The sequence below is a fragment of the Zingiber officinale genome, chromosome 5A (assembly GCF_018446385.1).
Source record: "Zingiber officinale cultivar Zhangliang chromosome 5A, Zo_v1.1, whole genome shotgun sequence".
Taxonomy (NCBI): domain Eukaryota; kingdom Viridiplantae; phylum Streptophyta; class Magnoliopsida; order Zingiberales; family Zingiberaceae; genus Zingiber; species Zingiber officinale.
The window spans coordinates 8,580,281-8,594,782 of record NC_055994.1 but is presented as its reverse complement, the minus strand read 5'-3'; positions in this window follow the sequence as shown (position 1 = coordinate 8,594,782).

Sequence of the window (14,502 nt, the reverse complement as noted above, 5' to 3'; positions counted from 1 at the left end):
AACCTAATCAAATAAATTATTTTTTTTTAAAACTAGACCAAATTTTCTTTAAAAAATTAAATAAATCGAACGAATTAAATATCAGCATTCGATCGAACTAATAAAAAATTTAAAACTAAACTAATTAAATTTAAAATTTATTTAATTAATTATATTTTAAAATAAAAAACTAAATTAATATTTTTAATTTAATCAAATTATGAATTTTAAAACCGAAATCAAATTAAATTAACTCAAAATCAAAATGAATTTAAAAAAAATAAAAATTGAATTAACTGAACTGAATTTCTTAATTTGATCAGTTCTATTAATTTAATTTTATCAAATTCTTATTCACCCTTACTCACAGAATGCTCACGGATGCTCATGGCTCACGTAGTTGAAGATGGAGATGTGATAATGTGACGAGAAAAGAAATAAACTTTCTTATCGTGCGGGTAAAATTAACTGAAATTAACCATCGGATATACTAAATTAATTAATTTAAAAATATAAATAAAAAAAGTATGTGAATATTATTATTTTTTAAATATGAAATAAAAATATTCAATATTTAACCTATGGAGCAAAAATAGTATATATATATATATAATATGACTTATTTACGATACTAATATGATAATAATAAAAATAGATATAGATTTATAAAAGTTCATAAAGTAAAAAAACAATAATGTCTCATTTTATATATATTTTGTCTGAAGTAGTAATAATGAAAGTTAAATCTGTGGTCCTGAAAGACAAAACAGCTAGCACATGTGATTAAAAATGATGACAATAAACAATAAATAACAAAACTTAATTTGGAAAAAATTGCAAAATTCTAATAATGAATACCAAATAATTCAAGTCTTCTCTGTGCTTCAACCAAAATTTCAGTTCTACGTGACCACATTAACACTTGAAAGTCGATTGAAGCAGCGCATAGCAAATGAAACAAATTAAGCCAATGATTATGGTCACATTATTCAAGTATTGGCCTGCAGGTACAGGACGAGCAACATCCAGAAAGACAAAAGGGCAATATATATAGCAACTAGGCATTTCTCAGATTATCTTATCTGAGGAAGCTTGATCAGTTGACAATATGACAATATCAGTTCTATGAAGGAAGAAAACATAGAGGTGGGACAACACCCACCGTAGTTCAATCCAGCAGCAGAAATGGTGACCACAAAGACGGAGCCAACGACTTGAAACCTGCAGGGAAGATGAGAAGCATCAAACAAAAAGAGAATGTGGGTCTGTCTAATTAATTACTTCGAATATTGAAAGCTAATAAATCAACTGCTCAAATCACTTTAGCACCATGTATCAACTACTCAGGTTAGTGGGTAGTATCAGTAAGGTGTTCTTCTCTTTGTCAAGGTCACTAACAGAAGAATTCATACACCAGAAGAATTCAAACTCAGGGTACTAACTTCAGTTACTCACACTTTTGGCAGCTCTCCACATCTTTCTCAACAAATCATATGGTAAATATCTATCCCTATGCCAGAGAATATCCTTGCATGAAACTTGTGATAGTTAGACATGGATAACAATGCCATTCATGCTAAACAACAGATAAACTATGGATGCTAACTAAAAACAATAATGGCCAAGATTGTAGCAAAGCCTACTCTCCCATTTTGGTCTTCTTTTTTCAGTCAAGAGATGTCAAACAAGACAATTTAATGTAAATTACTGTTAAAAGAAGAATAGAAAGAAGGTAAAAATATGAGAATAATAATTAATCTTATTGTTTATTGATATTTGTCCTCAAGACAATACAATATATAAGGTTTAAACAAGTACTCGGTCAATTAACCAATTAATAAATAACAGAATAATTTTAAAAATTATTCTGAGAATTATTCTAATAATTATAACAGAATTATTAGAATAATTCTAAAACTAATTTGATTTGATTTGATGATTTGATTCGGTCAATTCTAGTAATTCTCTTTTATCTCTTTTACCCCCCGACAAACTTAACGGGAGATCTTTGACGTTGAGTTTGCTTGCTAACTTGTTGAAATGTTGTCTGAATAATGGCTTAGTAAATATATCAACAATTTGATCCTCAGCATAGATATAAGAGACGGATAATTGTTAACTTGCCACACGTTCACGAACAAAATGAAAATCAATCTCCACATGTTTTGTACGAGCATGAAAGATTGGATTTGCTGTGAGATCTGTTGCTCCAATATTGTCGCACCAAATTTTTGGTGCAATATTTGATGCAAGATGAAGTTTAGAGAGAAGTGATTGAAGCCAAATAATTTCAGACGTTGTATTTGCTATAACTTTATATTCTGCCTCAATACTTGAACGAGATATCGTAGGTTGCTTCTTTGAATTCCATGAGATAAGATTTCGTCCAAAAAATATTGCATATCCATTAGTAGAGCGTCTTTCTTCAGGAGAACTTGCCCAATCCACATCACTATAGGCATGTAAATCTCGAGACGGTTGACGATATAAAAGAAGACTATGTAGAATAGTACATTTGAGATAGCGAAGTATTCTTTTTACACTATCCCAATTTTGTTCAGTTGGAGCATGCATGAATTGACAAGCACGATTTACTGCAAAAGTAATATCAGGGCGTATGATAGTGACATATTGTAAAGCTCCAACAATGCTTCGAGAAATCTGTGGATCAGACAGAGCAGGAGAGGATGAAGATGGAGAGTTGTTTATAGCAATTGGTGTAGAGACCGGACGTGCTCCATCCATTTTGGCTCTTTGAAGAAGTCCAGTAATGTATTTGCTCTGAGAGAGAAGATAGCCAGCCATCTTCATGTGGAATAAACTCAATACCAAGAAAAAAATGAGCAATGCCCAAATCTCGAGTAGGAAATTCTTGATTGAGAAGACTTAATAAAGTTATGATGCCCTTGTGATCATTACCAGTTATCAGGATGTCATCCACATAAATAAGAAAAAATATCATGGACCAACCATTATATTTATGAAATAGAGATGAGTCAATTTTTGATCCAGAAAATCCTTGAGCTTGTAACAAATTGGATAGTCGATGAAACCATGCACGAGGAGCTTGTCGAAGACCATATAAGGATTTCTTAAGTTGACAAACATGAGATGGAAATTGTGGATGAATGAACCCAGGTGGTTGCTCCATAAATACAGTTTCCTCAAGATGACCATGGAGAAACGCATTTGAGATGTCCAATTGGCGTACAGGCCAATTGGAACTAACAGCTATCGATAATAATAGTCTGACAGATGTAATCTTGATGACTGGACTAAAAGTGTCATTGAAGTCAATACCTGGTTGCTGACTAAAACCTTTGGCTACAAGTCGAGTTTTGTGTCGTTCAAGAGAACCATCAGCTCGATACTTAAGGCGGAATACCCATTTAGAGCCCACAACATTCATTGAGGAAGTGCGCGGAACTAGACTCCATGTTCCATTGCGAAGGAGTGCATTAAATTCTGTAGCCATTGCACTACGCCAATTTGGATCCTTGTTTGCTTGCGTAAAACAAGTTGGTTCAATAGATTTTGAAGAGACCACTAGAGCCTGTGGAAGAGGATATCGAGTCGCATTTGGTGGGCAACGTTCATAAATGTCACTAATGGGAAGCATGCGACGAGGAGCATTATCATCTGAATCACTTGTTGATGGTGATGAGGAAGTAGGCTGACAAGGTGATGTAGATGACGGACTTGCATTATCTGATGATCCAGAACTAGAGAGCATATTATCTTCGACCGGCGAGGCTTCCAAGATTGGAGCAGCATCCTGAGGTGATTCTGAAGGTATAGGGGAGTTATTAGAGAGCGGAGCAGGACCTAGGATGCCATCATTTCTGACAATATTAGGTGGTATTAAGAAGATACCACTTGTATTTGGAGGAGAGATCGAAGAAGATACTGAAAAAGGAAATAGAGCCTCATCAAAAGTAACATGTCGTGAAATATAAATTCGACCTGTTGGTATATGTAAGCAACGATAACCATGGTGCAAATTGCTGTAACCAAGGAAAACACATTGTAGTAAACGAGAGTCAAGTTTGTGTTTAGAGTAGGGGCGTAACCATGGATAACATGCGCAACCAAAAATTTGAAGGAAAGTGTAATTAGGAGTTTGATTATAAAGTGTTTCAAAAGGAAATTTATGATTGAGCAATGGAGTAGGGAGTTGATTTATGAGATATACAGCAGTGGTAACAGCTTCATCCCAAAATTTACGTGGAACTGATGCATGATGTAGAAGAGCTAAAGCAGTTTCGACTATGTGTCTATGTTTTCTCTCAGCAGAGTCATTTTGTTCTGGAGTGTGAGGACAAGAGACTCGATGAACAATTCCACAAGAGATAAGATGACGATGGAGAGCTTGATATTCACCTCCCCAATCAGAATGAAAAGAAAGTATTTTATGATTAAAATATCGTTCAACTTGATTTTGAAATTTACAGAATATATCCAATAAATCAAATTTTCTTTTAATAGGATATAGCCAAGTATATTTACTAAAATGATCAATAAAGGTAACATAATATTAGAAACCTTGGTTAGATAAAACAGGTGCAGGGCCCCAAACATCAGAATGAATTAATTCAAGTGAGAAATTAGAAACATAATCAGATGAATAGAAAGGTAGCTTATGACTTTTAGATTCCATGCATGCCTACATGAATGAGATGGAGAGGAGGTAATGGAAGTAGGTAAACCATACCTATTGATGATTGACTGGACAAGATGAAGAGAAGGATGACCAAGTCGAGCATGCCAAGCTGATTTATTTATGCGTTCACCAACAAAAGCTTTGATTGAAGAACTTTGAAGATAGTAGAGGCTATTTTTGATTCTCCCATGAAACACAATAGCATTTGTTCTTTTATCCTTTATAAGATAATGATTATGATGAAACTAAAAAATGACATTGTTATCAAGACAAAACTGACGGGTAGAAAGTAAATTTTTAGTGATAGATGGAACATGAAAGACATCGCGCATGTGAAAAGTTCGATTAGATAAATGAATATATGTGTTTCCAAGATTAGCAATTTGCAAACCTGAGTCATCGCCTACTTGAACCGTATCTGAGCCATAATATGACATTACGTTTGTAAGGATATTATAATCCGATGTGACATGATGAGTTGCTCTAGTGTCAATATACCAATCAGTAGATGAAAACTCTGGGATTTTATCGCAAGTAGGCACAGATGAGAGAGCTTTAGGATATGCTTGTGAAATAGACGGTTGTCTTGAGGCTGTAGAACCACCAATGAAATTTGAGGCAAATCTTTTAGGGCATAGATTTTCAGGATGACCAATGATATGACAAATTTGACATTTTACCTGAGAGCAATCAAGTCTTTTAGGGCATAGATTTCCAGTATGACCAATGATGCGACAAATTTGACATCGGACTGAATTTTATTTTTGGCCTCCTTGATAGTGTTGAGTATTTGACATCTAAAGTAAAAATAACTTATCTTGTAAAGAGACTGGATCGCCGGAAAGGGGGCCTTTCGCCTGGAGAAACTCCCCTTGGAGGAAATAGAAGCCTTGGCTGGAGCAACCACTTGTTGTCGACGTCGAGGTTTGGCCGGCATTCGGTGGACAGCGACAGTAGCACAAAAGGAGAAGCCCTTTTGTCGTCTTGTTTTGCAGTTTCAAAAAAGAAACTCCTCTTTTGTCTTGGGCGGCGGCAGAAAAAAGAAGGGAAGAGGATTTGTGAGGGAGAGAGAAGAGAAACAGGAGAGAGGAAAGAAAAAATTAATTAAAAGAAAAATAATAATAATAAGAGAATGGAAATAGAAACGAGATAATGTAAGCGGTGAAAGGAGACAGACATGGTTATGATGGGAGAATTAAGAGAAAGAGAAGGAATGAAGGATCATGACTCTGATACCATGTTAAAAGAAAAAAATAGAAAGAAGATAAAAATATGAGAGTAATAATTAATCTTATTGTTCATTGATGCTTGTTCTCAAGACAATACAATATATAGGGTTTAAACAAGTACTCGGTCAATTAACCAATTAATAAATAACAGAATAATTCTAAAAATTATTCTAATAATTATAACAGAATTATTAGAATAATTCTAAAACTAATTTGATTTGATTTGATGATTTGATTCGATCAATTCTGATAATTCTCTTTTATCTCTTTTAATTACATGTCTTCCTTGTTGTCTATGATTCTAATAGAATATCTGAAGAGATTACAGGACTACCTTTTGAGCCATATTGATATTCGAGGCTCCTCCTGTAGGGGATCGGCTTTTTTTTAGCAGATTATATATATAGAATTCGTCACTAAAAAGAATCTGTATCACTAAACCATTAATAAGTTCTCTTTGAGATGTAAAATTTAAGATAAAAATGTTTAGCCTACATCATTTCATTGGTCATCCTGGGTCGAGCATATTGGGTCTAATCCCTGTCACAAAAAGATGTTACCATGGCACCTGAGATGATTAATATCAGCCATCACTTGTTCTTCTTTGTACAAATAATATCTCTACGCTTAAAGAAGAGTAAAATGGAATTATGGATATAAACTTAGTTATCTCTACTATCATTTAAACAATGTTCTGTGAGTAAGCTGGCACGACAAAAGGGGAATTTCTGACATGTGTCACTATCATGTAATTTTTTAATAATATTTGTGCAGTTAACAATTCAAACTGTCATTGATTGTCACCCATTGATTGTCACCGACTGAGGCTTCTGAATTAGGTAAGTGGAGGAGGTAATTTCGAATACGAACTAGATTTAATTCTAGCTATGAAAGGGATAGGGTGATTAGGGTGATAAATAATGATTAGGGTTAAGGAAATAACCCTAGTTGAGCAATGGAGTAATTTGGGTATTTTACTTAGCTGTTTGATTCACTTGAGTTGTAGCTAAATAAAAGTATATATATTGGTTGACACTGGACTTTGACGTGAGACGAGTATCTCGACGTCAAATTGGGACCGGATTGGACCTTTCTTATTGGAGGCGGGTACTTTTGACTTTATGTCATTTGATATGCATAATAATGTTTTTAACATATAGCAATGATTGTGTTTCTCATTTGCTTTGGTTGATCACTACCCGACCTATTACATGCTTGTTTGTTTATTTGTACGCACATCATGTTAGACCTTATCTGATTATACATGCTTATAGGGGTAGTGACATAACCATGTTATTTATTATGTTCAGGACCTAGGGTTTTTGATACCTTATCTGATCTATGTACCTTTGATTTGGCTCATTGTTCTATGGTACACATTTTATATTTATACATTGATATTGCTATGCTGCTCAGTATTGTGCCATGCTTTGTGTCATGCACCATTCGCATGATTTAATCCTCGATCACTCTATTGGATTTAATCCTTGTGTCTAAGTGTGCATGAGCTTAGGAACACAAGAAGTTGAGCGGAAGACAGCTAGGGAGAATGATGACATGAGAAGGGAGTCGACTGGCTCGATGTGTCCGAGGGACGAGGTGCTACGGAAGAATATATTGGCGGACGAGAAGGAAGCGCACGGCGTTTCCAAGGGATAAGAAGTTGGAGAAGAAGATTGCTCGAAAAGAAGGTTGGAAGATGGGTTCGTGTGAGCCTAATTCCGGAAGACTAAAATCACCTAAGAGAAAGGAGTAAGTGCTACCTGTTCAGATACCCCGCCTAGGTTGGGTAGCAAAGGCACCCTCAAGCCTTTGAAGGCGCCTTGACGCCTTTTTGGGAGGCACCCTCAAGCCATTGAGGCGCCTCTAGTAGCTATTAGGTTACTGTTGGAAGTGGCCTAGGCTTCTGGAGGCGCCTCCAACTGACGGTAACATTTTTAGGAAACTATAAAAAAAAACTCCTGAAGCTAGGAATTCAACAATAATTGAACTATAACTTCTGTAATCACTTTCTAGTATCTTCCTTGAGCTGTCAACGTCTATAAGAGGTTATTCCTCCTTCAACAAAGGAGATTTCTAGTGGAGCTTTTTCAATGCTATAGATTAACAACCAACTTATAAGTTATAACCAAGTAAATGTAGCCTTCTTACTATTCTCTTTAAAGTTGTTAATTTCATGCATTTTTATTTTGTTTAATTAATTGTGCATAACTAATCAAGTCTAAAGATCGAGAAAGGGTTTGTCTTTATTTTTCAGACAATTCACTCCCCTCTTATCGGCTCCATGTGCACCAACAATTGATATCAAAGCTCAATTGTCTTGGAAAGACTAATCGTCAACTGAAGCAATGAGACAATGACCGGACCAAGTATCTAACTGCCAAATTTTGAGGGGGAGTTCGCTACATGGAAAAATAAAATAGAGGTATTTTTTAAAATAGATTTTGATTTATTATTAATAATTAAATATAATTTTATAGCACCTAAAGATCAACAAGGAGAAGAAAACAGAGTATCTATGGACCAAGAAGGAACAAGCTAACTGGAACGAACGAGTGAAATTCCACCTCCTAAGTGTGTTACCACCGTAGGAAGTCAGCAGAATCGGTGCCTACGGATCAACAAAAGAACTCTAGGAGAAATTCCTGGAGCTGCATGACGAGGTTTCCGAAGCCAAGCTCGCGAAACAAGACTTGCTCCAGAATCAACTAACGAACCTTCGGTTGAAAAAAGGAGAGTAGTCGCTCAACTACATGCCAAACTGAAGGAGCTGATCACCGGATTCACGAATTTCAGAGAAATACTAACAAATCGAGATTTACTAAGGTATGCACTAAACGCTTTCTCAAGAGCACTCGAGTGGATGTCCATAATTGACTCTTATTATATCTTTAAAGATCTAGAGGTAAGTTCATTAGAAAGTTTATTTTCTACTTTAGAACTTTACGAATCTATATGTATAGAACTAAGGAGTCAAATTAGAATATTGCTCTAAAGGTAAAAATGGATGAACCAGACTCCGAAGCTTCTATCGACGAAGACAAAGCATCCCTCATGGTAAGAAACTTTAGTAAATTTTTTAAATCTAACAAATTTCACAGGTCGCAGGCAAAGAAACACCTTCGAAGCAAAATGAAGGTTCGATGCTACAACTGTCAAGAAGAAGGACACATCAAGGATGACTACCCTAAACTAAATAATAAGGAGAAAGAAAAAGAAAATGGGCCAAGATGAACGAAGTAGAGAAACTCAAAAGTTATGTGGGATGAATTCTCGTCTTCTGAATCTGAGATCAAGGCCTATGTCGGACTGACACTAATGGCGAAAGAGGGATGAAAAAAGTACCTCAGAAATGAGTATCGACGAAGAGGGATCGTCAACGGATGGAAGCAACGATGAAGGAGCGTTAGATCATGAGGTAAGTGAGGTACGTTCCCTACCTCCTGAACAATTATATGAATTTATGAAAATACTTTCTAAAAATATATGTAAATTAGAAAAAGAAAATATAAAGTTAAAATTAACCTTAGCAAATGCATGCCAACTAAAAGATTTTGATAAATTAAAATTTGAAATGAAAAATTGAAAGAACAAATAGAATCTTTGAAAAATGATTATGCATGCTTAAAATCCAATATTTTACAAAAGTTAAATTTTAGTAATTATGGAAAACTCAATTGATTTATAGGAACCAAAGAGGAAAAATTAGAAAATTTCCTATAAATTATATTCCACCAGAGTTTTTGATAAATGGTAGGAATCTATATTGGGTTCCAAAATCAAATCTAGAATAAATCCTCCATTTAATTGATTTACCATGGTAGAAATTACTTAGAAAAATATTTCTCATACAATCTTTTGTTTATAATTTTGTATTCAAAATTTATATAATGATAGAACAGCATATTATATGTTAAATTAATTATTTTTTAAAATTTTCTAATTAATAATAAATTTTCTATGAATTAGTTATTGAAAATTTTATTTTTAATATTAAAAATTAAATATGAAAATTTTATTTTTTTTTGCAGATGTTTATTTGGTTTTACAACTTAGAAAAATTAGCAAGATCTTTCTATATCAAAATCTATTTTTAATATTTATTTTTCTAAAAATAGGGTTATATAATGAAATGATTTATGTCTGTCAAAATAAAACATATTTTTCATGAATTTTTTTTATTTATATAACTGCTTCTTTTTGACTTTGACAAAAAAAATTTCAAGATTTTTCAAAATATAAAATAATTTTTTAAATTATTTTTATCAAAACAGAGAATTAATTAGTAAAATTACAATATTTTTGAAAATTATGTTTGAAAAATGTTATATTACTGTTAATTCTCTTCATGATCCCTTAGAAAACTTTTCAACATTTTTTATAACTATTTTTTCATATTTTTCCTAATTTTTTGATGTGATCAAAGGGGGAGAGATATGATTAAGGGGGAGGTAGGATAATTATAAATCTATCCTTGTACTTACTTGCAAATTTTCTATTATAATTGTAATTTTCATTTAATTAGTCAAATAATTTTATATTAGTTTAACCCTAAATTAACTTGAGTTGATGCACATCAAAAATAAGGAGATTGTAAGTACCTCGGGTTAGTTTTAATGTGATAAACTAGGTTAAGTTAGATTCTATTGGGTTTTATCTTTATGTCTAAGTGTGCAGGAGTTTAGGAATACAAGAAGTCGAACAGAAGACGCAGCTAGTAAAAAGGATGACATGAGAAGAGAGTCGACGAGCTCGAGGGGCGAGATTCTGCGGAAGAGTACATTGGCGGACAAGAAGGAAGCATGTGACGTTTCGAAGGGACGAGAAGCTGGAGTGGAAGATTGCTCGAGAAGAAGGTCAAGAGATGAGTTTAGGTGAGCCCAATTCCAAATGACTGAAATCACCCAAGCAAAAGGAGAAAGTGCTGCTTGTTCAGGCGCCTAGACTCTGGCCGCCTGGACCCGGTCCAGGAGCCTCACCTAGGTTGGGCAGCGAAGGCGTCCTCAAGCCTTTAAAGGTGCCCTCGTGTCTTTTTGGGTGGCACCCTCAAGTCATTGAGGCACCTCCAGTAGTCGTTAGGCTACCGTGACAAAGAAGATAAAACTCTATCCTCTTGGAGGTGCCCTGGACCTCTTTGAAGGTGCCTCCAAGCAACGGTAATATTTTTTAGGAAGTTATAAAAATCCTTCTAGAGCTAGGAATTCAACAACAACTGGACTACAATTTCTGTAAACACTTCCTAGCATCTTTCTTGAGTTGTCAACGTCTGTAAGAGACTACTCCACATTTAACAAAGGAGATTTCTAGTGAAGTTTTTTCAACGCCTTGGATTAACAACCACCTAGGTTGTAACTAAGTAAATCTAGCATTCTTACTATTCTCTTTAAAGTTATTAATTTCATACATTTTTATATTATTTAATTAATTGTGTATAACTAATTAAGCCCAAAGATCGAGAAAGGATTATCTTTATTTTTCAAGCAATTCACCCCTCTCTGTCAACTCTACATGCACCAACAGGAATCAGTACATCGCTGGGTACGTGGCAAACCTAGCACAAAATTCATGCTGATATCAACCCAAGGACATGAAGGGACTAGCAAAGACATGTACTCCTTTGAGACTTATCAAATTTTGCATCGCTGCACATATACTCCTCGACTTCTCGTCGTAATATATGCCAACAGTAGGAAATTTAAACCAACTGTAATGTTCTATCTCGACTAACATGCCCCTCACCATGCAACTCCTTGATTATCTGTAAGAGGAAACTACAATCTACAATGTATAATTGATTACCTTTAAATAGGAACCATCATGCAGTAAAAAAATTATTTTCTTCCCAACCTGTACATCTTGCAGTATCACAAAAAAGTATAGCAAGAAAATCACAAAAGGAGTCAAAACTTGACACCTCAACCCACATAATAACTAGTAAGCCACTCTTGCGACTTAAAGCATCTGACACCCAATTAGTAATGTCTACTTTATGTCTAGCCACATAAGTGAATTGCTCCGAATAAGCAACCCACCTCGCATGTCAGGATGACACTTTGTTCTGCTGGTGAAGTGTCTTAATGATCATGATCCGTGTACAAAATAAATTTTCAATGAAACAAATAGGTCATAAGTATTTTAGTTAGGTTTTGCTCTAGATAACTTTTCACTGGAAAATACTATAGCTCAGTTGTTCTAACTAAGTACTATGACAATACCAAATTTAGAGGCATCTGTGTGTAACTCAAAAGGTCAAGAAAAATTTGGAAGTACTAAGATTGACACTGTTGTGAGTTGTTCTTTAATCAATAGGAAAATTGAATTTGCCATCTTAGTCCATTCAAATCGGTCACCCTTTATTAATTTGTTATAGGAGCCACGATAGTGCTGAAAGAAGCATTGAAATGCATGTAAAATGAAGCTAGACCGTGAAAACTCCTCTTATGTTAAGGTCATCGGTGTGTGCCATTCTTTCATTGTTTGTACCTTAGATTCATTGACTTCCAACCTTCTCTTGAAATCACATAACCCAAAAACAACTCTTTGGGGGCCATGGACATACACTTCTTCATTGCAATATAAAATTTCTCCCACCACAACACATTAAAAACCTCCCTTATATGCTGAAGATGTTTTTCATGGGTCACACTATATATCAAAATATCATCAAAGTACACCACAATAAATTTACTAATAAATGACCATAATAACTAATTTATCACTCGCATGAGAGTACTATGGGCATTGGATAACACAAAAAGCATCACTAGCCATTCGTACACTCTTTTCCTAGTCTTAAAAGTTATCTTCCATTAATCTCCATGACGGATATGAATCTAATAGTACCCACTCTTCAAGTCCAATTTAGTAAACACAGTAGATCCACTAATTTGGTCAAGGAAATCATCTAAACAAGAAATGGAAAAATGATATCTGACAGTAATCTTATTGATGACCTTGTTGTCCACACACATATGCCAAGAGTCATCCTATTTTGGTAATAAAAGGATATGTACAACAAAAGGGCTCATGCTCTCCCTTATATGACCTTTAAATAACAGTTCTTTAACCTATCGTCTTAACTCCTCATGTTCACGTAGGCTCATCCTATAATGTGTTCTGTTCGGTAGTGTTGGGGGTCCAAGCTCTGTATCAATATGATGATGAATATCATGTAGTGGAGGCAATTCGCCTGGTAACTCTTCAGGAAAAGCTCACTAAATTCGATAATTAGCGCAGCCATAAATTATGGATCGGTGTTGGATTCGGTCACCTCCTTTCCCATCAATATATACCCTTTTCGGCTTCGAATAACTCCTCATCAAACTGAGCCCGAGATAATAAAGCCACAACTTTGCCTACATATTTGGATTGTTCCACCGACTCTCTGCAAGGTAGGAGCATAATTTAATCCCCTCAAACACAAAACTATAAGTATTGGTTCGTCGATCGTGATGTATGCCTCTATCATATTGCCATGATCGGCCTAATAACAAGTGGCAATCGTCTATCGCTACTACATCACACCAAATAACATTTTTATATTTAAGACCAATAGAAAATGGAAGAATCCTCATAGATACCGATACCTCACTACTCTTCTTAAGCCACTCTAATTTATAGGGTTTAGGATGATTCTCAATCTGGTTAGTTTCTGCACAACTTCAACAGACACAATATTTTCACAACTTTCTACATCGATCACAAAGTGACATATCTTGCCAAAGATAGTACAAGTCAACTAAAAAATATTACTTCACAGCTAATCATCGTCTGCTATTGACTTCGACGCTAAATAGAAGAGTCAAACTATTAGTGTCATCCCAACATCTCCTTCTAAGTACTTCATTTACGACATCCTCGTCATACACTGGGTCTCCCGTGATCTCTACTCCTTTCTCTTCACAATCTTCATTGTCAACAAATAGTGATTTTTTCCTATATTTTTTTTACATTCTGACTCCTTGTGTTTGATCTCTTTATATTTAAAACACTTTAAACTATCACTTCTACTACTTTCTCTGTTAAATTGTCTGATACCTTTATGTCCTCCCACACCACTATTATTGTAAATAGTCACTACACTCAGACCTCCGCTTGCAATGTTTGTCAAGAAAATTTCTCTATTTTGACGTGCATGTTTTTCCACAACCAACACTCTTTGTGTGCATCAGATATAGAAATAGGATCAAACATATTCACAATGTCCTGGACCTAGTATTTTAAACCCCGTGCCACCAATTGATCTTTCATCTCATGTATTTCATTCCTGGCAACGAATTGAAAAAAAAAACAGAGGTATACTCTTCCATTGACTTGGTGACTTGCATCAGATTCTATAACCTTTGATACATTAATTGCTAGAAATTGTATGGTAAAAAGGTTTCCTGCGTGAGTTTCTTTATCTTCTCTCAGTTGATAATTTTTACCTTACTCAACCTATTTAAGGTCAATTTTACTTGTTGCTACTATACAGTTGCAGTCGCTTTCTCGTGTAATCTGGTTGCAACCAAGAGTACATGCTTGTCTGCTTGTCTTCAGGCTCCTCTTTAAAAGCCAAGATTTCCTCTACAGAGATTAGTCAATCTAGAAATTCCTCAAGTGGTAAGCTATCACGAAAATAATGAATTTTAGTTC